The following is a 25,030-nucleotide window of genomic DNA, read 5'->3' as shown; positions in this document are numbered from 1 at the left end:
CTGGGAATGATATTTTAGTTACAAAAGATCAGACTGGGAAAATGTCTGCAGAGGTGCTTATATAGCTAAACAGAAGCTGTAAAGGCATTCAAATTCTGCAAGTCACAGCCAGGAAAAGTGAGCTTAACAACACATTTTGTTGCATTCATTAAAACCTCAGGTAGCATTTATAATATGTTCATAGCAGTAACAGTTTAATAACATTAAACAAACAGTAGAAAAAACTATTTCAAATTAACAGATTTTTCCCTGGCGCTGTTTAGGACAAGTCTGATCTTGAAATGAGCACTGATAGGTATTCCTGCATACCATGGTAATAGTGTATTACGAATACAAGATACACTGGCCATGCCTGTATGGGATGCTACTGCAAAGTGGTTATAGCACATTTATTTTGTACTTGTATAAATAAGTACTAAATAACTATGCAGTAACTCAAGTTACTGTGCAGTAGCACCAGCAAACACCTTTTTTGTGACACTACTGTGCAGTACCCTAATGCTACTGTGAAGTAGCATTGCATCATGGTTTTTGCCACGTGATGCTACTGTGCACTAGTATCGGGCTACTGCACAGTCAGTGTTTGGTGTAGATATGGCCACTGTTACCTCTCAGCTCTGTGTTCTTGGGGAACCCTGACACAGGGTGCAGCCTGTCTGACTTGCAAAGAATTCCCCCCTGAACAAAAACTGATTGCGAAAGACAATGAAGATGCAGTGGGAGACAAATCTAAAGCCCTCCAGATAAGGGAGCAACTGCCCTAGGTCTCATTTGCATCTGAGATGGAACCAGATGACAATTCATTTACATGGGAGATGGAGAACAGAAAGCCTGAAGCAAGACCACAGTGAATTCTGGGATCAGAGAAGCAGGGGAGCACTGCATGATGGGGAATCTGTGCTCTGAATGCTAATCAACCCACATTTACACACACCCAGATCAGCATTTATCAGACCAATTCTAAGCTGGATTTACAAAGGATTCCCCCCCACCCCCAACACACTCCCCCCTCATCTAACCAGAACTAAGCAGAAGAAAAGTTTAATAGGCATTTCAGGCCATACATTCCCCGGTCCCACTTTAGAAGGCCTATTTAAACGTAATTGACTAAAACTTGGTCGCAGGTTGGGGAATGCTGTGGCAAAGAGACTGAGTCAGAGGGGGTATGGGCGACATTTGAACAATGATAAAAGGTTCATTACAGCATCCAGCCCTTTGGAGCCCCGACCAGAAATGCTGTCATACTTTTCCTGGGATGACTGGTGGAAGTCTTCCTCACAAAAGTTTATGAGAAGTCATGCTAAGCTGAGGCTAGTTTACAACAGGTAAAAATCCAAACACCTGACACTGCAAGCTATCTACTGTTTCTGAAGAAACAATGAGGTATCCCATCCAGTATATCTACTATCCATAAGAATTTCATGCTGGCTCCTAAGTTTCTGGTTACTTCTTAAAAACTTATCTTTTTAAGGCGTTTTTAAGGAGGCCGGGGGAGCAGGAGCTGTGGGTGCAGAGTGAGGGGCATGAGCAGGGCTGGGGGCTTTAGAGGGGAGTGAGGGGCACAAGCAGGGCCAGGGGGACCATGGGAGGGAGGCTTTCATTTCAGTCACAGAATTTGCAATTTTTTATCAGAGAATTTGCAAGGTGTATATATATATATATATATATATATATAAAAATCACAGAAAATCAGGATCCCTGCCAATAAGCAGGCTAAGCCAAAGGGGATGAGTGTGTACAAACAGAGAGGAAGATGGTTTGATTTGGAATAGCACTGTTTCAGAGTGAGCATTGAGAAGTGCTGAAGAAAATACTGTATTTTTCTCGAATCCAAGACCAGTTTTTTTCCTTCAGTCAACGTGCGGGTGGGGTGGTGGGGCACAGCCTCATCTGTGGGAGGCAGAGAGTAGGGAACAATGGCAGGCCCAGGAATAGAGGGGCATGTGGCAGGGGGTGCATGGTGAGGGGGTAGGGATGGGGGGACAGGCGCAGGAGTGTGGGGGAAAATGGGCAGGGGTCTGGCTCCTCTTTTCCCACCACTGGTTTCCCTGCCACATCAGTGGTGGTGGTGGCGGCGGGGGGAATGACACAAATTTAAGACAACCATCTACTAATTAGATTCTAGACATGAAAAATTCTAACACATTGATAATCTTCCATAGATAGAATCTAATTATTGGGTGCAGGGGGAGCATCTTAAATTCAAAGTCATCTTGGATTCAGGTAAATACAGTAACACCTTTTCTGAATTACTTTTAAAATGTCCTTTACATGGATCTGGTAACAAAATCTTCTACACATTTTCAGCCCAAAATTCAGTTAGCAGCCACTAGATGGTAGTGTAACAAGCTGGGAAGGGCTTACTTTAAAAATGCCTCGCATTGTTTTACCTTAAATCTTGACTATGTTGTTGAATGCTGTGGCCACTTCAGCTTAAAGACATTTAGAAAGGAGGAGTGGAAACTAAGTATTTTGAAGAAAAGAACTGGTCACTTCCACAATTTTACCTACTACTAGTAATATCACTGCAGCTAAATTAGATTATCTTATTCCACTTTCTCATTTGTGTTACAAAATCCTATTTTCTCCCTGGCTAGCAGTCTTTTGTTACCAGTGAAATCCCTCTATAAGAAAGTGTGAAGAAGCTAGGTGGTATAATGGATTATTTTCCTTGTGTTTTGCTCCTGAAGCCCCAGATTAAATATCTTGATTAAATTCAGTTATCATTTTGCTCCAGTTATAGACAGGTAACCCAGAGTGGAAAGGCTTAATTCCATTTTCATTCCTTTCTTTGGTTCACCCTGCTGCCAAACTTATTGGCCTTAAAGTATAAGGTTATTCTTCCATGTACCTCCTTGCAACCTCTGCCAAATACACCATGTATTACAGCGTCACTTGATGAGACAGGGCAAAGTCATTTCAATACCCCAGTCCCTTTTATCTGTCCTCTCAGTAACGCCAGTTGTGCTGTACTTGGAAAATGTATTGTCATGATTCATACGTACAATTAGACTGTGCCTTGAAATTTGAGATTTGACTGTATTTGCTTTTGCTCATTATAAATGTTGTTGCCAATCTTAAAATTGTACTTCTGTCTTTTTTTTCAATACCTCCAAACTTTATTTAGACATAAGTTCCAGTAGGCATCTCAGATCATGAATATTTAACTAGATGGTAGTCACAATTCACTTTTTTATTCATTTATTCCATGGATAGATTGATATTTGCAGTCTGTAAACTACATACAGTATAATAATTCCTAATTCCAACATCACATTTTCAGTGAAGATACATGAACTTTCTTTGTTACAGGAATCACATTATTACACCCCAGGATAGACTGAGTGATGGCAGAAGCAGCACAGTTTTTTGCTTCTGAATATTTTTGCTTTGGATGCAGTTGAACAAAAGGAGCAAGATGTTTATTACATTGCTTTTCAAAACTATCATCCATGAATGGTTGCATTGTAGCCGTAGGGTAGATCTAGAGATTCACGGTTCACATGGTATGAACAGCCAAGATGCAAGGAATGACAACTGTTAGTTAAAAGGGTCTTCATCTCTCAAGCACTAGGCATAGGTAGTTGATCATTTGCTTTTCCACTTTTGTCACACCCTTTCTTATGTTTGTCATCTGTAGCCCGCTGGAATTTAAATGGCAGCTATTTATAGTGTCACCACTATTACAACAAGCTTTGTCATGGATTGTTCCATCTGTATCAGCTTACGAAAGGAAAATGAAGGAATTCCACTTCTCATCTTTCTTTTTCAAATGTTTGCAGGTTCGTCTGCCCGTGTAGCTGATGAATACATCATTGCTAAGAGAGAACAGGATGAAAGTGAAGAGTAACCAGTTTAAATTAGAAAAAGGCTCCTTTGATGTGGAATATGAAATTGGTAGATCACTAGCGGTGCTAGGGAATTTTTGATGAAAAGCTTTCTCATCAGAAAATGTTGATATAACCCAATTAAAATGTTATTTGATGAATTTCTCAACTATCAAGTGTTTTGAAACAAAGTTTTGTAGTTGTTGATTTTCTTGACATTTTTCAAAATAAAAATAGCCTGGCTTTCTTTTTAAAATTACTTTTAATTTCACAATTGATGCTAATTATATGATGATCATCAAATGGCCAACATGAAAATTATGGACACAACATGATTTAATTGAATCAAGCCATTTCCCCCCCAATATTTTTTTAAGTTTGTGATTTGGACCTTCACCCTGATTTAGGATGGTATTATTTTTTTCTAAACTTAAGGTTTTTTTCCTGGAACAGGACACTTGCTTTCTACCCATTTCTATGGATTACATGCTGTATGTCTTGTTCACTAGCTCCGTTATCCTATCTCCTGCACTTGTAAAGTCAATATGTTTGACTACTTCCTATTATTCCCTTTGCTCCTAGTTCAAAGCAAGTCCTATCATTTGTTCAATTTTAATATCTCAAAAATTGTTCACACTGAAACCTATTGAAAGTCTACTCCATTTTCTTTATTAGTCTTCTGCCTCTTGTTAATATATATCCCCCTTCTCTTGACACGTGTTGTATGTAGCTGTGGTAATTACTGATTTTTTTGTGATCGTATTTTTGTCTATGCAAAATACCCATGAGAGTGGATAGAGACATTTTGAAATGGTTGAAATGGATTCCACTTGTTTCTCCAAACTGTAAATGACTAAACATGATGCATGCAGAGGTGAGTTAGATAGTGTATCCTTGGTACCCTGACATCTATAATACTGTGGGTTAGAAGCTGATTGCAATTATACAGGTATATAACATTCAAAAGTAGCTCAATGGTCAGTGCAGTTAGCCTTGCTTTATACTAGTACAGGCAGAGGAGAAGAAATTAACAAGTTAAAGATAGTCATGAGCTGAAGTGAGACCAGATGCAGCTTTATTAATGCATCTTATGCTGCATCAAAATCCTTATAGCCTTGATTGTTCTTCTTTATTTCCTTCTTCCCCTTTATCTAGGTAAAGTAATTTAATTTATGAGAGGTTTTATGGTTAAATGTTGACCTCCCTAATCAGACAAAAATGCAGGTACCAAACTCACTGTCTTAGATGCTCTGGCTATATTCTTTCTCTGCACTTTTATGGATGAACAAAAGTGTAGCTTTAAATGTTGGTGTGTGGGGAGGGGTGGAGTAGGGACTCAGGAAATGAGTACTTATCTTCTTGTGCTGAGGCTGTGTTGGTGGTGGCATGGGCTACTGCTGCCTCAGTGCAAGGACCCTCAGTATAGTACAGCTGTAGCAATGGCTCCTTGGGGGCTGCAATTCTGGTACCCCCATCCCGAATCAGTGCCTGGATCTGGTGTTTTGGTTGTTCCACTCAGGTTAGGCTATTCTGGATAAGCACAAACTCCATTTGTTGTAAGCCTCCTCAGCTAAACTCTACACAATTCTTTATTTTCTGACACTTCAATTAGGTGGATTTTCCTCTTTGATTGTCCTACTGTCCTTTTCTTTATTCTTGGTCATTTATCACAGATCACTAACAGCCTTCTCAGTGCTTCAGTTTTTCCCATATATGAAGTAAAGGGCATTGCATTTGCCTGTTATGACAAGGTAATATATGTTACAGAAATGCCTAACTGGACACTCATATTCCCACTTAGTGGTAGCATCTTAAATCAAACTCTGGAGGGCCTGATTCTCCATTGTTCTGAGGCTTTGTAACTTGGTGTATACAAATGTTGCTGCCATTCCAGGACACCTTAGAAAAAAGGAAAACGATGCTTTATTTTACAGCTGGAAAGAAACATTTGTGTTAAGGGGAAGCTTGCTGATACCTTAACTATCTTGTGAAGTGATTATGCCTGTGTGAAATGGATGTAAAATGCTACTGTCACAATGGCAGCTATTGGCATGCACTTTGCACTGGTGGTAAAGACGAAGGAGCAACACATCCTCAAACCTTCCTGGTGAAGGATGTGGTGAATACAGATTTTTCAGATCACATCTGTGCTGCTAGGATATTGAGGGAATGGGGTGGTTTGCATCACATCCAGCCACCTTTGACTACTCAGCATGAATAATCAGGTACAGCTTGGCCACTTGAGGGCAGCTTAAGGTCACGTCTTCAGGGCCTTAGTGAGAGACTTCCATTACTCTGCCACAGTGCTTCATTTAAGGTAAATAAATGGTACCCTGTAGGTGGTCTTGCCCACTTGCATAACTTCATTGGGAATCCTATGTTATGAGGTGTTTTTTTTCTTTTTGAAATACCATCTATTGCAGATATGTTCATTATGTAAGAAACTCAACTTTCATTTAAAAATAACTGTCCAGTTTTCATGGACAGGGAGAAAATACTGAAAATGGTTTGATCATACAGGTTCAAAAACACTCCAAGAAGCAGAGAAAAAGAACCCAAAATTATTTCTGACACAGATTGTTGACTGCAACACTCAATATACATAGCATTGCTTAAGTACATGTTGAGATCAACTCTGCAATCCTTGGATGGCAGGCAGGATTTTTTTTTTCCACTAGAAACCTACTTTTAGCATTTAAAACCAAGTAAGCCACTATAAGTTGGACAAATAAAATGGAGTAGGCTTCAATCTAGTCTCTTTTGTCAGTCCATAGACATTATAGATTCATAGATTCATAGATGCTAGGGTCGGAAGGGACCTCAATAGATCATCGAGTCCGACCCCCTGCATAAGCAGGAAAGAGTGCTAGGCCTACATTACCCCAGCTAGATACACATCTAACCTTCGCTTGAAGACCCCCAGGGTAGGGGAGAGCACCACCTCCCTTGGGAGCCTGTTCCAGACCTTGGCCACTCGAACTGTGAAGAAGTTCCTCCTAATATCCAATCTAAATCTGCTCTCTTCTAGCTTGTGGCCATTATTTCTTGTAACCCCCGGGGGGTCCTTGGTGAATAAATACTCACCAATTCCCTTCTGTGCCCCCCTGATGAACTTATAGGCAGCCACCAGGTCGCCTCTCAACCTTCTCTTGCGGAGGCTGAAAAGGTCCAGTTTCTCTAGTCTCTCCTTGTAGGGCTTGGCCTGTAGGCCCTTAACCATACGAGTGGCCCTTCTCTGGACCCTCTCCAGGTTATCCGCATCCTTCGTGAAGTGCGGCGCCCAGAATTGCACGCAGTACTCCAGCTGCGGTCTGACCAGCGCCCGATAGAGGGGAAGTATCACCTCCTTGGACCTATTTGTCATGCATCTGCTGATGCACGATAAAGTGCCATTGGCTTTTCTGATGGTTTCGTCACACTGCCGACTCATGTTCATCTTGGAGTCCACTAGGACTCCAAGATCCCTTTCCGCTTCCGTGCCACCCAGCAGGTCATTTCCTAGGCTGTAGGTGTGCTGGACATTTTTCCTCCCTAGATGCAGCACTTTGCATTTCTCCTTGTTGAACTGCATTCTGTTGTTTTCTGCCCACTTGTCTAACCTGTCCAGGTCTGCTTGCAGCTGCTCCCTGCCCTCCGGCGTGTCCACTTCGCCCCATAGCTTAGTGTCATCTGCAAACTTGGACAGAGTACATTTCACTCCCTCGTCCAAGTCGCTGATGAAGACATTAAAGAGTATCGGTCCAAGGACCGAGCCCTGCGGGACCCCACTGCCCACACCCTTCCAGGTCGAAACCGACCCCTCCACCACGACTCTCTGAGTGCGACCCTCCAGCCAATTCTCCACCCACCGGACTGTGCAGTCATCCAAGTCACAGCCCCTTAACTTGTTCACCAGTATGGGGTGGGATATCGTGTCAAAGGCCTTCTTGAAGTCCAAGTATACGACATCCACCCCTCCTCCTGCGTCGAGGTGTTTTGTAACCTGGTCATAAAAAGAGACTAGATTGGTCAGGCACGATCTGCCTGCCACGAACCCATGCTGGTTTCCCCTCAGCATAATTTGTCCTGCCGGGCTCTCACAAATGTGAGCTTTGATAATTTTTTCAAAGACTTTGCCAAGGATGGAGGTGAGACTAATTGGCCTATAGTTGCCCGGGTCCTCCTTCCTCCCCTTCTTGAAAATGGGAACCACATTGGCCCTTTTTCAGTCCTCCGGGACTTGACCCGTGCGCCACGAGCATTCAAATATTCCCGCCAGTGGCTCTGCAATGATGTCAGCCAGTGCTTTCAGTACCCTTGGATGGAGCTCATCCGGGCCTGCCGACTTAAAGGCATCCAGTTCTTCCAAGTGACCCTGCACCACCTCAGGGTCCACGCATGGAAGTCTGGTGCCTTGCTGCTGCCTCCCTACACTCCCAGTGAGAGACTTGTCATGCCTCTTGCTTAGGAACACTGAGGCGAAGAACTCGTTGAGGAGTTCAGCCTTGTCCCCTCTATCCGTCAACAATTGTTTCTGCCCATTTAGCAGAGGTCCTATTCCTCCCTGGGCCTTCCTTTTACTCCCTATATATCTAAAAAACAATTTCTTATTGTCTTTTACTTGGGTTGCCATCCTCAGCTCCATGGTAGCTTTGGCCTGTCTAACTGCCTCCCTACAAGCACGAGCAGAAGAGGTATATTCCTCTTTGGTGATCTCTCCCTGTTTCCACTTTTTATGTGCTCCCCTTTTGGCCCTTAGTCTGCCCTGGATTTCTCTGGTCAGCCAGGGAAGCCTCCTGGCCCCTTTCCCTCTTTTACCTCTCACGGGGATCGTCTCACTTTGTGCTCGAAGGATAGTTTCCTTAAGGCACAGCCACCCTTCTTGGGCTCCCATCATTTCAAAACTACTACTCTGCAGTGCGTCCTTCACTAATCGCCTGAGTTCACTGAAATCAGCTTTCCTAAAGTCCAGCACGTTCACCCTACTGGTTACCTTACCCACTCGACGCCTTATGTTGAATTGTATTTTTAGGTGATCACTGTCCCCCAGATGGCTACCGATCTGTAGGTCCCCTACTATGTCATCCCCCGTTGCCAATACCAGATCCAGTAAGGCATTCCCCCTAGTGGGACCATGTACCTCCTGCGTCAGGTGGAGGTCCTGTACACAGGTTAGAAACCTGCGTGAGCGGTGGGACTTTGCTGTCTGTGTCTCCCAACAGATGTCCGGGTAGTTTAGGTCCCCCATGACCACCGCCTCTTTAGCTTTTATGGTCTCCGAGAGTTGCCTCAGGAGCCCCAAATCTATTTCTTCCCCTTGATGTGGGGGTCTGTAGCAGACCCCTACCACCAAATCCTTTTCTCCTTGCCCCCCATGTAGCCTAACCCACAGTCCTTCTACTTCCTCATCCTTTGATTCTGTCTTGATGAGGGTTGATGTATATTGCTCCTTGACATAGAGCGCAACCCCTCCCCCCTTTTTCCCCACCCTGTCCTTTCTGTACAATCTATAGCCCTCGATATGTACCGCCCAGTCATGGGATGAATCCCACCAGGTTTCCGTCAGCCCCACTAAGTCATAGGCGTTTAGTGCAACCAGGAGCGCTAGTTCATCCTGCTTGTTCCCCATGCTCCTAGCATTAGTATATAGGCACTTGAGCCCTGCGACTGGTGCCTTTGCTGCCCCCCTGCTCCAAGTCCCAAAGGGCTCTTTGTCTCTTACCTTCTCGTTCCTTACCTGTGCCGTATTGCTGTCCACCCCCTGTCTTTCATGTTCCCAAAGCTCTCTTTCTTCAGGCTGGGCTGTCCTTGTTGGTGCCACCTGTTTTGGTGGTCCACAGCTTCCCCCGCCCTCATCTTCCCCTCCCCCCGACAAGCCTGGTTTAAAGCCCGCCGGAGGAGATCCGCCAACCTGTAAGAAAACACACGCTTACCTTTGGGGGACAGGTGAAGCCCATCCCAGCTGAGCATGTCCCTCATTGTAATGTGTGGGTCATTGTCCAGGAAGCCGAAGCCTGCCTCGAGACACCACTGCCGAAGCCGCCAGTTGGTCTCTCGGACGCAGTTCTCATGCCGTCTGCCACGTCCGTTCACTGGTAGGATGGAAGAGAATACCACCTGTGCACCGACTTCCCTCAGCATGCCGCCCAGAGCCTGGTAGTCCGCCATCAGGTGATCGGGGGTTCTCCTGGCCGCATCATTAGTACCCACATGGACAAGGACCATGGGGTAGTAATCGGTGGGCTTGATCCTGGCCTGGATTACCTCTGTCACATCCCGAATCTTAGCTCCAGGCAGGCTCTGGATAGGGACAGACATTCAAAAAGCCTGAGCCTCAATTGATTCAATCTTTTTAGGTTAGTTTAACCTGGCTAGTCTGAACCAGTTTGTAACTGTATAGATAATCCCTTCTGGACTGAGGAAATGCTGGCACATGTCTGCAGTGGCTCAGATTAGAAGCCAGAGGATGCTAGAGCAGCCCTCCCTTCCCATCCACATTATTCAGTTGGGGGGGGGGCATGGCCAGGGCCTAGCAGGATGTTCTGATTAGGGAGTAGTCTCCCCCATCCCCCGCCCCCCTGCCCCACTCCTTTGACCAGTGAGGGAGCCAGCGGGGAGTTACACAGTCTTTATCAGCCCATCAGCAAAACAAAAGCTTCTCTCATTAGTTCAAGCTCCTCTTAAACAACTTTTTCCAGGGAAGGAATGGAGGGACATTACCAGCTACCTGTTGATTAGCTCCCAAAAGCCCTAAGCAGACACTGTGCTATCTACCTTTGTCTTGTCTGCCTTACACAGACACCTCTCAACATTAGCTAGCATACCACATGCTGACTACAGTTCATGCTGTGGGAGAGAGGAGGGAGGGATCCCTGTTTGAGCAGCGATTGGTGAGTGGGCTGGGGCAAGGGGAATTCAGGCAGACCTTGCTGTGCCTGCAAAGCTCTTCCAGAGCTCCAGCCAGGGAGCAGAGGGGTGGGGCCAGCTCTGCTTTGGAGCTGCAGCCCAGGGCTGCAAAGCATCTGGGATACTGGGGGAACTCTGGTTTAAGTTAAACCAGGACGGAATCTGGGACAGACATTGCATAAACTGGTTTGAGCCAAATCAGTTAAGTCTGATACTACATTCAATCAGGTTTCAGCCATTTTCAGACGGGTTTATGTGCACTGAATATCTGTTCTATTACAGGTTTAAACCAGTTTCTGAGCACTTAAACTGGTTTAGTTGTAATGTCTATCCCTAGCCTATTTCTTATTACCTTCCAGCTGTCTATTAGATATAATGAGAGCCTTTCTTTTGACAACCCATGCAAAGAGAAAGAGAAGGTAAGCCATATTTAACTACATGATTTTTGGGGGTCTGTGGTGGCCAGAACCAGAGGGGTTACTATCATGAGCAATAAATATATGCTCTTGGAGACATCCAGGCAATTTTCTATCAGTTAAGAATAGCTAATGCAAAGCTTGCAAGTTTGCAACCCACAAGTGGAATTTGTCTGTCACAATTTAACCAAAGTGTTGAATCTAACCATTTGCACTGATCATGGGACTGACTGGGCCCCCAAAATAAGCAAAACTACAAGATTAGATGATCTAACAGGTTTTTTGAAGGTCAGCCATAACAAGATCTGGCCACCTAATATAATTAGCACATTTCAAGGAATCTAAGGAATAAGAAACCAAGGGGTTCAGCTTGGGCAGAGTACTGCTAATTTCAAACCTCAGAGTAATATAGTGTAATTTGCTTATTGGGTGAACCCAAATTTGGGCGGTAAACTTCCATGATAATTTCTAACACCTTTTAATCCCATAGGGTAACAGCTATAGGGCAAGATTGTGAGTGGCTCTAAAGTCAACAGAGTAGCATAAAATAAGGCATAAAGGACCGTGCATGTCAAGTAACCAGTTGAAAGGATGGGACAGAAGGACCATCACCGTACCAAGCCTGGACCCTGGACTCCCAGTGTGAGTGAGGACCGGATCCCGACCAAGGGACCTTCCCAGTGACCCCTCTGACAGCATTGATCGGGGACACCTGACTTCGCTGGAACAACTTGGCGTGCACCTGGCATAGAGGGACTGCCGATAACTTGCCAACCAAAACATTGTTGAATAATAAAACAAAGAATTGTGTAACAGGGAACATATTGGTGAGGCCAGAGAGGGCAGGCAATTGAAGATAGTAGGGTGGGTGGGCTGAGCCTGGCACTGATGAAGGCAGTCTATTGATGAGTGATCAGCTGCAGCTGGCTACAAGGTGCAGCAGGCCTGGCCAGGTGATGGGAAATTGGCTGGGTTAGGGGATTGAGACCCAGCCCAAAACTATACCAGAGCAGAGAGACAGAGTGCAAGCATGGCAGAGGCAGGCTCTCTCAATTACCATTTAAGCTACCCATGGTAATTGAGAGAGAAAGTCTCCTAGGCAGGAAAGGTAAGTCCTGAAGGTAGACAAGGACAAGAGTTCTTATTTTCTTTGTGGAGCAGACAGCTTGGACTTTTTGGTTTATTTTTTGATTGGACTTGGACTTGTGAGTTGGAGCACTGGAGCCCTCAGAAACTTGCAAGGACAGTCCCATGCAGGGGGAACCCTGTGTGGGTCCACCAGGTCAAAAGGACCCAATTTTGGGGATGGGTCTGGTGGAGCTGGCCAGGTAGATGGCAGAGTTGCTACTGGTCCTAGGACTTCCTTCCCCTTCCCGATATCTAGTAACATCAAAGTTCTGGCAGATGAGTAATGGAAGCATAGGGAGGCTGGGAGAAGGTAGCAGCACAGCAGAGCAGCACAACTTATATTTGCCTGTATAAACTATCATAAGAGGTGACTGACATCAAACAAAAAATCTACTTTGGTTCAGTACTGAAAAACACTGTCATATGCACTGGTGGGACTACTGCACGATCACCTCTTAGCCAGATAGACAGGTGCTTAAACAATAGAAAAAATTATACTAGGATAGATGCTATCATATGACCATGACCAAGGAGCAAGTTCTGCAGCTGCCTCAGGCAGATCTATTTTGCTATACTTTCTTACCTTGACCCAATGGAATGTTGTTGTTATGCTCAAGTACCTTGCTTTCCTTTAATTTGCATAAAGCCAGTGTAAAATGCTATCAAAACTAAATGTTGCCATTCTTCATCTGCTTCATACTAATGTTACTAGCTACAGCTATGAAGATTGAGAACCATTGATTCTAGGAATACAACTATTTTCACTCGAAAATAAGTTATACAGCAAAGGATTTTGAGACCAATCTACTTCAAATGCAAAGTGACATCAAGCTAGGACCAATGATTTAAAAGTAGCAGTTCAATTCTAGAGCTTGAAGCAAAATTAAGAGGCTGAAATCAAAAGTGAAATGCTTATAAGTCATCATACAGGTTTAGATAACAGACATAGCAGCATACTGTACTATTTATGTTTTAGTATGGAACTTTTTAGCAGAGAATAGAGGCATAATATAAGTGTTTTTCAGGCTGCACTGCAGTTGCACCAAAAGAAGTGAAAAACAGGGGAACTCTCTTTAAGTGGCCATCATGGGTGAAGTTCTGTGTACCACGTTTTAAGAAGGAAATAGCAAAACTGGATGATCCAAAGGCAACCAGCACAGATGAAAAAATGGGTGGAATGCAAGCCATATGAAGACAGGTTAAGAGAACAAAATAACTTTAGTTTGGTGAAAGGGGGAATAAGGGGAGACACGAGCTGCTGCCCTGGTTCCTCCACCTTGCAAAGAGGTGGACTCAGAAGAACATTGAGTTTAGACTAAGCAGTGTACAGAGTAAAGCATATACTGACAACATTTCATAGAAGCAGGATGTTGGCTGCCATGGTTCCCCTGCTGTATCTGTGGCAAGTTAGGCTCTGTAGTGTCAGAGTTGATGGTAATTTTACATGGAGTTTAGATTATGGTTTGGTACGGGATGATTCTGCCTTAAGAAGTACCTTCCAGCTCTACTTCTCAGTGCTTCTATGAAAAGAAATTTGCCAACCACAATCACTTTTCCTCTATTTTAAGCACTTGAGAATTAAAGATATTTGCAAATCAACAGTCCTGAGATAACATGTCCATGCTGAGGAGCACTGTCACCCATCACCCCACGCTGCTGCCACCTCCCAGGAGTGGCTGGGGGAGGGAGGAAAGCTTGCTCCACCATCCCTTCTGTCCCCTTCTGCCAGCACTCCATGCTGCCACCACCTCCAAGGAGCAGGGCTGGGGAGCTTGACTCCCCCAGTCTGTCCTGTCCATCCCCACTGTCATGGTGGTGCTCAGCCGTGGCACTCAATCCCCGCCATCCCCTCTGTTCCCCTCTGCTGGAGTAGGGCCAGGGTGCAAGGCCAGTAGTGCTGGCCTCATCCCGCCACTCCATCCCTGCCATCATGGTGGCTCTCTGTGGAGCAGTCTGTGCGGAGGACTCTGTGGAGCACTCTGGTTGTTTCACTAAGCATTGCTATTGGCTGCTGAGACAACCAGAGTGCTCCAAGAGCGTTATGGACAGACAGACAGACAGACACACACACACACACACACACACACACACACAGACGGACTAAGCCCTTATATATATATATATATATATATATATATATATATATAATACTGGTGTTTCATTTTGATCATGGAAAAATGTGGATTTGGGGTTCCTTTTTTTTTAACCAAAAATTGGGGATTTTTTTTTTACATGAGAGAAAAGCAGGATCCCTGCCTATAAGTAAGTCTGCCCAATATAGGCCCTATGTTTTATAAACATGCTCAGTGTGGGCATGCCCACTTCATAGATGGCTTCCATGACTGAGCACAAGTAGCTTCTAGTAGCAGATTAATCACAGACAATGTATTTAAGGAAGTTTTCTTGTATGCAAATAATAAAATGAGGGTTTCCCTCCTCATGCTGCTTGGGGGAAAGCAAACCTTTTCTTTTATTTGAGTAAATACAGTATATCCTGTGATATAATGAAGGTAGTTATGGTACTACCCAAACTGCAATGTGGCCAATTTTAATCTGCTGCTCTTTTAATCTAACTTTTTTAAGACTAATTTTATAGCAAAGAATTTTCATTGTGTGTGTTGTTCTATTCATTTGTAAGTCTGTTCCTAACTAACTTTTGTGACCTAGTTCATGCAGTGGTTCTGCTGCTTTTTCTGTGAACAGTAGGTGGCAATCATGCGTCCCTGTCCCTGTCTATGTCTCCTGAAAGACAGGTAACTAGCTGCAGCACTTCAGCACAACTGTGATTCTGTTACTAAGGCAACCAGTTGTATATAGGAAGGAACAGCCATGCCCATCCAGCCTTTCACTCTCAGGCTGCTGAAGCATGCCTGTCTAACAAGAATTTATCTGAAAAAAAAATAACAAAATGGTCACTCTTTAGAGCAAATAACCCAGACCTATGTTGCCAACCTCAAGTAAGAAGGTATTTTCTGTACTGCCGTTTTTAAAGACAGTCAGTACTTTCTGAACGATTTTTTTTCGAAGTCCCCTTAAAAAAGTTTTCAGGGTTTCTCTTTTTAATTTATTTTTCTAAAACAAAACCTGGGGACATCCCTTGCTTCCCTTCCCTCTCTTTCCTGCTCATAAAAAGAAAAAAGGGGAGGAAAGGAGAGAAAATGGAAATCTTGTTAATGATTTTGAACAAATAACATTTTTGGGGGTAAGGTTTTAACTGGAATATTTTAGTGTCAAGATTTTTTTCCCCTCTTAAGCTCTCTAATTTCTGACTTCTGACCAGCATTAGGTGTTTTTTAATTAGTTCAGTATAGTTTTGCTCTTCACGCTGTATTACTTGGGACAGGAGATCTGAAACTAATTCTTCCTATGGCCTGGTATATGTACCATTTTGAAGCCTAACTATATCAGTTTAGAAACAACTGTAACCAGATGGGTGCAACCCCCTGTAATATATATCTGTTTGCAGTGACAAGAGACTAAACAGCTTTATATCCCAACTGAATGGTGCTATCTATATTCAAACATGCAATTAAACTGGTATACATGCATTGTTTATATATGTTCTGAGTTACATTACAAAGGCCTGATATCATAGTAAGATTATGGAGATCTTCCCAGTCCAGCCTGCTAGTGCTCCAAGACAGTTATTTCAGCCATAGATGTTGTAATTTATGAGTATAATTTACTTGAATTTCCTTTGCAGGGCTGTTTATCATTCTTCTAATCTGTGCTTGCTGCCTCAACGAACATGCTTTACAATATATTTGTTTTGTCATCTATTTAGAGACCTAGCATGGAATCCTTATCCCACTGAAATCGGGGAGTGCTGCCATTGACATCAGTGGAGCCAGCATTTTACTATCGCTATTGACTCTGGGAGTGTCACGGGAACCTTGGGAAAATCTGAATGGAGGTTGCAACTTGTTAGCAGCCCTTAGAGCAGTGATTCTGAACCAGGATGTTGCAGCATTGCCTTGAGATTCTGTCAAGGATGCCATGGGACATAGGCGCCAACTTTGGTTTTTGCTGGTGGGTGCTTGCAGACATTAAAAAAAAAAGGCCCTTTAAACTCGGTGTGTTTGTGCGCCGAGCCCTGTACATGCCCAGAAGAGGCAACTTGTTTCTTCAGCCTGGCTTACCTGATATCTGTAAAGATTGGGTGCTTTAGTGGGGCTTTTCTGGTACTTTTATCTAATAGCGGATTGACTCAGCTTTAGCTAAAAGCGCCAAAAAGCCCTGCTGAAGTGCCTGATCTTCACAGGTGCTGCAGAGCCGGGTTGAAGTAACATGCTGCTGCTTCTGGTAGAGTGCTTTTTGGGGTTTTTTTAAAAGGTGTCTGCAAGCAACCCAGTGGGTATTGAGCACCTGCTAATTTTTTGGGGTGGGTGCTTGAGCCCTGGAGCACCCATGGAGTCGATGCCTATCCCATGGGGTGTCACACAATGTTTCCTTGTTAGGTGTACAGACATGAATCACAAGATTTCAAGTAGTAATCCAGAGTGTAAACAACGTTCTGACCTGTCGTGGTCTTTCTGAGTTCTTTGTAGCAGAAGAATTGCTCTGTTCATTTTCTATAGTCCAAAAATGAAGGAAAGCTCAGGTGGCATTTTCTGAGAGGTGCTTTGTCTAAGGAGGGGTTGAGAACCACTGTTTTAGAGATTTTGGTGCAGACAAGCATACTTGCATGCAGTCTTATAACAGAACTAGCGACATGTCTCTTGGAAAAGCAGGATATCTGAGATTGGTTTGGCTGAGAAGAGGCAAACCTCTGGATTTCAAAGAAGTAAAAAAAAATCAAACTTCTCATTTCCTTTAAAAAGAAATAATTAAACTTTGATATAAATAGAAATCTTGAACAGCTCTGTATGTAATGAAGAGTTCACAGAAGTGAAATGACAGAGAAAACAAGCAAGTCAAAACACAGGGTCCTTTTGACTCCACCTGATTTCTACTGTCCCTTATGCTAGAGGAAACTATCCTGGAAAGGAAACTGCTTTTCAAGTGTTTTTGTTGTATGTTCTATTCTAACTGCTTAAATTATAAATGTGGAAAGATAAAATGTAATTTGAGGCAGAAGGAAAACAACTGCAAGGTTTATTGTTATACACCTGTTTCGGCAGAGCAAAGTAAGCTAAATACAATCCCAGAATGAATCAGCTGACCCAAACAAACATAATATTATTTTCTAAGTTTCTACACACTTTCTTTCTGCAATTGGTGGTGGGAAATCTTAGAATAATAGAATCATGGGGTTGGGAAGTGGCTGCTCTGTAGGTTAGTCTTCAATCTAATTTTCCTACCCAGTCTACAGACAGTGCTCCTCACCATGCTCCAACTGTCTGTTGGCTACAATGAAAGCCTCTCTTCTGAGGTCCTGTGCAAGGAAAAAGAGAAATGAGACATATTTAACCATGTACTTCCTGGAGGGTTGGCTATGACTGGTCCACTTATCCAAAGCTACTTAGAGAATTAGAGAATCCAAGGTGTAGAGAAGCCCCAAGGAGTCATGTAGTTCAATCTCTGACAGGTTGTGCTGTCCAGCCTGGAGAGAAGCCTGTTTGGGACAACCTTACAGACTACATCATTTTGCTTATTTCCCTAAACGTGTTCCATTGTCCCAATGCTCTTACAGTTAGGAAGCATCTCCTGAGTCTGCTTTGTTGCAGTTTAAACCTGTGGCCTTGTGTCCTGCCCTCAGTGATAAGGAAGAACAATATTCCTTCCTATTCTTTATGGGAACTTTTCATATATAACTCATTCTCTCAACTTCTTTCTTGATGGCTTGCATCCTAACCCTCCTATCATCTGTGTTGTTGTTTGTCTTCGGGTTCTCTCCAGTTTTTCTACCTCCATCTTGAAATGTAGTGCCCAGAATTGGAACTACTACTTCAGATGAGGTCTAACCAGTGCTAAGCAGAGTGGTCTTGTGCAAAGTACTTCTGTTCCTGCAATCCCAAATTTAATTTCCATTTATTGAAACAACACCACATTGCTGATGCATGTTGAGTTTGGGATCCACCCTAACCCCGAGGTCCTTCTTGTCAGTGCTACTACCTAGCCAGATATCCTCCACTTTAGGTGTCTACATTCAGGTTTATTCCCTAGACATTCCACTTTACATTTGACTTTCTCCAATTTCATGTTGTCTGTCAATCACCTCTTTAACAAGATCATGTATCAAATATTTCATTTTATGCTGAAATTTCTATTCATTTTTTAAAAATAGCATACAATCATGAATACAAATATTGATTATGGCTATTTGGATGCTAATATTACCAGTTCCCTTAGATTTATGAAATGCTGTTGCTTTCTGTGTTTATAGTTATTTGTAGTTATAATAGTAAAACGGAAATGGAGCCTATCATTGTATAGTTCCAATGCCTGGCTGGGGAAGATGCATGGAGCATTTCCCATTGCAGTGGCATAACCTTTCTGAGAGCATTATAAACACTAGGTCATTGGGAGAGGTCTAGCACTAGCGACCTTTCATTATACAAATGGTGGGTAATGAAGGTAAATAAATGCTTTGCAACCCCTATTACTAACCCAGTCCACAGAACTGGATTAGAGGAAGAAAGAATGCATGCCTCATTCTGTAGAAGGGCATAATGTGGAAGCATCAGAGCTTCCTGGCTTTCTTGCAGCACAGTGACATCTTTTGCAAGCTCTGAAGATCCTCTTGACTCGCTTGCACAACATGGACACAGACTTTTCCTGGGACATTTGGATAATTTAGTTGGGGAACTTTTAGTCCTCTTCAGTAGTTAGATATTCTTTTTTGTTGTTCGCTAGAGGGCACTCTTAAACTGAAAATAATGCACCTTAAAAACAAAACCCACCATTTCCAGCTGCAAAAAGATCTGAGAAAATTTCAGCTTTGAACAAGTATTTTTAACTTGCCATTTATTTTGAAGCCTGTATTGCTACTTTACTGCACTTAATCTTCTCTGCCAGGAAAAAATGTTAAAATCATATCCATCAGCTGTCGGTGATGTACAACATTGGTCTCTACGATTACTCCATAATGCACCAGCCCAGAAGAGACCACAGTACCAAAAACACCACTGGGTGGACAGAACAATGGTTATGGGAATTACTTCTGCATTACTTTTCTCTCATTACTGTTGCAGACATTACATAGTCTCTCATGGCTCTTTAGTTTTCACCATCATTTCCCATCCAGGTGCAGCAAACTTCCTCACAGCATTCAAATTGGCTTGGAATATGAGTTGTCCTTATTGTAGAAATACTTTTTTGGATTAGCTACATGCTTCTTTTCAGAGACTAAGGCAGGTATTTCATATGTTTATATTTAATTCTCTGTCTTATAATTTTCCTTTTTATAAGAAGTATAAGTACAGCAACTTTTACAAAGGCACATAGGGAGATTGTGACCTAAGGCCTTTATTGAAAACCAAACTGGAATGACCTTTACATTTTTTCCTGGAGCTTTCCATGTTGTGCCTTTCATAATTCAGTTAACTTTTTTATATGGGTTGAAGATTAGAAGTAAAAGAACTTGTGCCAGGCTCAGAAAATGTGAGAATGAAGTCATTCCATCACAGTTTTGTTAGGAACACTATGGGGTTTGTAGGTATAGCGAGGAGTTGAAACAGTTTTGTCAAAGAAGCAGGTAAAAAAGGGAGGTTGTGTTCAGCAGACTAAGACTGAAGAAGGAATGGCAGGAGGGTCATGGAATGCACCATTAAAACATTTTAAAATTTGCATTATAAATCATTTTTTTCTGGAAATGTTTGGCCAGTCTGTACCACAGGACACAAAGGAAAGTGCTTTGCAGAAGCTTCAGGAATTACGAAGAAAAATTACCTTTGCAACCAATTTGTAGAAGAATATATTGTACAAATACAAACTGTAAACTACAGGATAAAAGCCTCATAAGAAAGTAGAACTGGAAAGGACCTCCTGAGGTCATTTAGTCCATTCCCCTGCTTAAGGCAGGATCATCCCTGACTGAACCATCTCAGCCAAGTTTCTGTCTAACCTGGTTTGGAAACTTCCGAGGATGAAGAATCTACAGTTTCTCTAGGTATCTTGTTCCAATTCTTATCTGAGTCATAGTCAGAAAGATCTACTTAATCTCCAACCTAACTGTCCCTTGCTTGAGGTCCTGTCCCCTACATCCACAGAGAAAAGCCTATCTCCATGATCTCTGTAATTGTGCTTCAGTTATATGAGGACTGTCTTCAAATCCCACCCACCTCACTCTTCCTTTCTCCAGAGTCCAGACTGCCTAACCCTAGTTCTTTCAAACTTTCCTCATAAAGCTTGCTTCTGAGGCCCCTGATCATTTTTATTGCTCTACATCAGACTCTTTCCAAACTGTCCGCATCCTTCCTGAAGTGAAGGATCTAATGATTATCTCTCTGAACATGTTTCATGTATGTAGCTGTAATATTTCATGACGTGTTTTTAGCATGCTCTTCCTTTAAAATTAACATGTCTTCCTGTGTGAGAACAACCCTTTAAATCTAAGAATAGTTACAGCTCATTATGGTAAAGAGCTACCCTATTTGCTCCTGGAGACCTTTTCTTTTGTTCTTTCTTTTTGTTGCTTTCATTGAAATAAAAAGTATTCATATTTCTTTCAACCCTTTTTTGTCCTGTGTCTCTTAATGATATGACTGATGAGAAATAGGAAAGTGTACCAGAAAAGTCATTATGCGAAATACAGAAAGACAGGTGTAGAGGATTTCATGGTCCGTTGGAAAAAGGCCTTCCAATATATAGCCAAAATGAAAAAATATCATTAGCCTGGAATTCTTTCACCCTGATACACAACATGTGTTGAAACATGCTGTATAGCAAGCTGTACAGAGCTTTCTGGAACTGGGGTTAATAAAATAGTGTTTGCCTATGAGCTGTGGGTACATTTAATTCTGCATTGTTAATATAGTGTACTAACATGGCTAGAGAGAGATGTAGTTAGCCATGTTAGTCTGAAATCAGGCAGAAGACAGGGCAGGATTCTCATGCAGAGAAGCACAAGCTTTCATGGGCTACTGTCTACTTTGTCAGATACTGTGAAAGAATTGGCTAGCATCCCTTTATATTGTTTGTGATTCTCCTAGTGGCATCCATTGGATTCTAGGTTGTCAAAGCCCCTAGAAACTGGTCAGTGGAACAGATGGATAAAGTGAAGCCTGATTCACTTGTGTGTATTTAGGAAACATGTTTTCTTTTTTTAAGGGACCCAGTATGTCCAGTGATTTCTCATAATTTTTGTTTTAAGAGCTAAAAACCCCATAACCATTACCTAAAAGTCAGTGATTTACAAAACAACGCAGATAAAATCTTTTTGTTCTTGTTTACCTCTTTTATCTAAACAGTTAAAAATCATGTCCATGGATGGAGCCAGGATTTTCTAAAAGCAGGTGCAGGAGCAGCACCCAGATCCCAGCTTCCCATTCTTCCTCCTGCCCCCCTGCCATGGGATACACAGACCGCACTGCAGGAGCAGCAGCTCAGGACATTTTTAAAGCCCCCAATCGGGTAAGAAAGTCCCTGCCTGGCTCTTGGCACCCACTCCCTTTCCCTCTATACTCAGTGGCACATCCCTTGCCCTCCCACTTGCTCCCTCCCCTGCCCATCACTGCTGCTCTCTCCACTGTCCCCAGCTGATATGGGGACAGGGGGAGCTCCAGTACAGCTCCTTCCTTGCTTCAGCTGGGGCTGCAGGGAGTGGCTACGCAGAGTGCCAGGCTCAGCCAGGGACATGGTCAGTGTCAGCAAATGGGTTCCTGGCTGGCAGGGAACACCTTGTGGGGAATCAGACAGGAAGGAGGAACCTGCCTGCCACCATTGCTGCTGCTTTCCCCAGCTGAGCCCACCTCCTCAAGCATTCAGGCTGGAGCGGGGCAGGAGGGACTCTGCAACTCCCCCTGCTGCTGCCAGGGCAGCCAGGTATGATGGCAATGGTGGACTGGGGAGGGCCATATGGGAGGGAAGGTAATGTGCCACTGAGTTGGAGATGAAGGGAAAGGTGGGATTCTCACCTGATTCAGGGACTTGAAAAGACCCTGACTGCTGCCACCATGGTGTGGCCTGATAGGAGTCAGGGCAAGCACAAGCAGGCCACTGCACCTGCTCTGGATCTGCCTTGGCATGTGTAGATCAAAAGTTGTTATTGAAATTAGCTTATATGGTGGCACTGAGAGTTGTGCTGGGCCAGAATCCTTCTTAGCTCTGTATGCAATGATCTATTTTGTTGGTACAGAACCAGATTTTCAGGTTTGACACTGGATATATCAGGACTAGATTTCTTGCAGTTATTTTTTGGTTTTAAATGCAATTGACATGCTAGAAAGAATTGAGTATCCTAATTTCTGCTTTTTAGTACCTGTGCAAATGCATAGGTACTGACTTGCACAAGTGGTAACTGGAAACAGATTTGACCCTAAATAATTGATGGAACCCTTTCAGAAGGCATGCTCTCCTGAACTCTCCAAGGGGGACTGGCTCACTTAAATAGAAAGAGATCTATCCCTCACTCGTAATTGAATATAGAGAGAAAGAGATTTCACTCACTCTTGCAAATCTAGCTTCAGAGTAAGAAGCAAAGAAAAAGAAAATCAGATCCTCCTATGCAAGGTATGTACAACTGGATTTATTCCACTACTGATGCACCTGCAGTATAGGCCACATGCCAAATCTATTACTTCAGCAGGGAAGGTGATTGATTAAATCAAGTTAACCATGGTATGTTTACTATTATTCTTACTTGCTTCCTCCTATTTTTTCCTCTTTCCAGAAGATGCTGCTACAAATGCTGATAAAGTGGCTGACTATGACTATGCCATGAATAGTGTTAATTTATAGTTGGACAGATATGAAAGGAAAGTCTGGGTAGCTGGGGCCTTTTGCTTTGTCACTGCTACTCCAACAGTTACTGTATATTTTTTACTGATCTCTAATGTTTCATGATTACTGTGCAACTGTGAAGAGACACAAGTGCTCTTATTTCCAGACCTGCTTGCTATAGAAGAACTGGATTTTCAGCTGGTACAAAGCCAACATATCACCACTTAAGTTATCAGAACTATGTCAGCTTATACTCACTGAGGATATGAGCCATGGTGATTTTTTGGGGTGTATTGTTTTCTTAAGTTAGCCCCTTAGCTTTAAATCAGAGCTTAAAATACATACCATATTTTAGGGGGGCAGTCTTGTACCATGGAAGAATGGACTAGGAAGATGCTCAAGGGCACCCATGTCCAGAACAAATCAAGGCTCTCTGTGACTCACAGTAGCTCCTTGCCCTGATAATATTAAGATGTTTTCTCTAATTTATGTGGAAAATTGTCTAGTGGGATCCCACTCTCAAAACAAGCCTTTGTGGGGGCATGGGTTCCCTCTTCTCACAGGAGCTAGATCTAGCCTGTGATTCATTTTTTCTGTCTAGTACTTCCTTATCAGTATTCTTATGATTCTTTCTACTCTAAATATTTCCTTCCTTCTCAATTCTTGCCTGGTGTTTTTCCTAGGTATAAGGGATTTCCTGCTGTTCCCTGTGTGGCTATATTGTCCTCCATTGCTACAGTGTCTTCTGCTACATGTAGCACATGCCATCAAACATCAGCTAGCAAAAGTGACACTGAAATGGTGGCATGCGAGCCCCCCCGCAACAATCATGAGCCTCTTGCTGTATTGCTGAGAGATTGATAAGGCATCAACACTGACTATAGCTATACTAGAAAAGAACTGAAAAGTGTGTAGTCACTTGCAGCAGGAAAAGCTCTTTTCAGCCAGGGAGACGGTGAAAGCAAAACTGTTTTTAAAGAAAGTACATGGATTTTAATTGTTTACAATTAAATATTTAAGGATAATTGCATTCCTTAATCTTGACAGTTTGAACGCAGTACTTACATATGCTCATTTGGGACTGTGAGTTCTCTCCTGTATCTTGTTCTCTAGACCAATCATTTGCATTGGCAAGCTCTGTTAGTGAATTTCCCTAGATCAAGACTTCTGTTCTGAAATGTAGATAGTGAGACCTTGACTTTGAATGATAGGGAAATCAAGTGGCATGGAAATGTGCCAGCCTATAAGGAAGTGCCTGATTGTACTTGCAAATAGATTCCTTATTCATCATCTCAGCAGTTGTATGCAGCACAGATTAAATCCCTTCTGATTTTTCTATTCCTTTTAGAGAAGGGGTGGATGACCTGTCTGAAAAAACATCCCCTTGAAATGATTTATGTTTGGTAATGCTGCTGCCTCTGTACACAGTGGTAGCCCACTCACACAGTGAGTCACCATGTCAGTTCTAAGATTTAAGAAGAATATCTACAAAAGCAAGCTTTAATCTGAGAAACAATTTAAATAAAAATCCCAAGTGAACACCCTTATTATAAAAGCAGACCTTAGTGTTGGCTTCTGTATAAACTAAATGCTACATATGAAGTTTAATTTGAAAAGCAAAATGACCCACATTTACTTCCACATTTCTTAAAGGAATTTTCTAAAAATAAACTTCAAGTTTCACTTGCTAAGGACAGATATAATGATGAATTTTTCAGCAGTTGCCTGTTAGTTTTCTGACTGAACAATACAGAGGATAATATCTTAAAGACATTTAAGAGACCCTAAGTTTATTATTAACCATGTCCCTGTCATTCATTTTAAATAACAACCAGCCTTCTGAATTTGACAGTACTTTATTTGCTTCTTTTGGGAATTTATCTTTTTTTTGGTCTGTCTCAGTCTTCACAGATTAAAATTACTATCTCCTCTTCTGTCATCTATAGCTGTGTT

The sequence above is a fragment of the Crocodylus siamensis genome, chromosome 1 (genome assembly GCF_052110815.1).
Source record: "Crocodylus siamensis isolate JL-2025a chromosome 1, ASM5211081v1, whole genome shotgun sequence".
Lineage (NCBI taxonomy): Eukaryota > Metazoa > Chordata > Crocodylia > Crocodylidae > Crocodylus > Crocodylus siamensis.
This window is presented reverse-complemented; position numbering follows the sequence as displayed.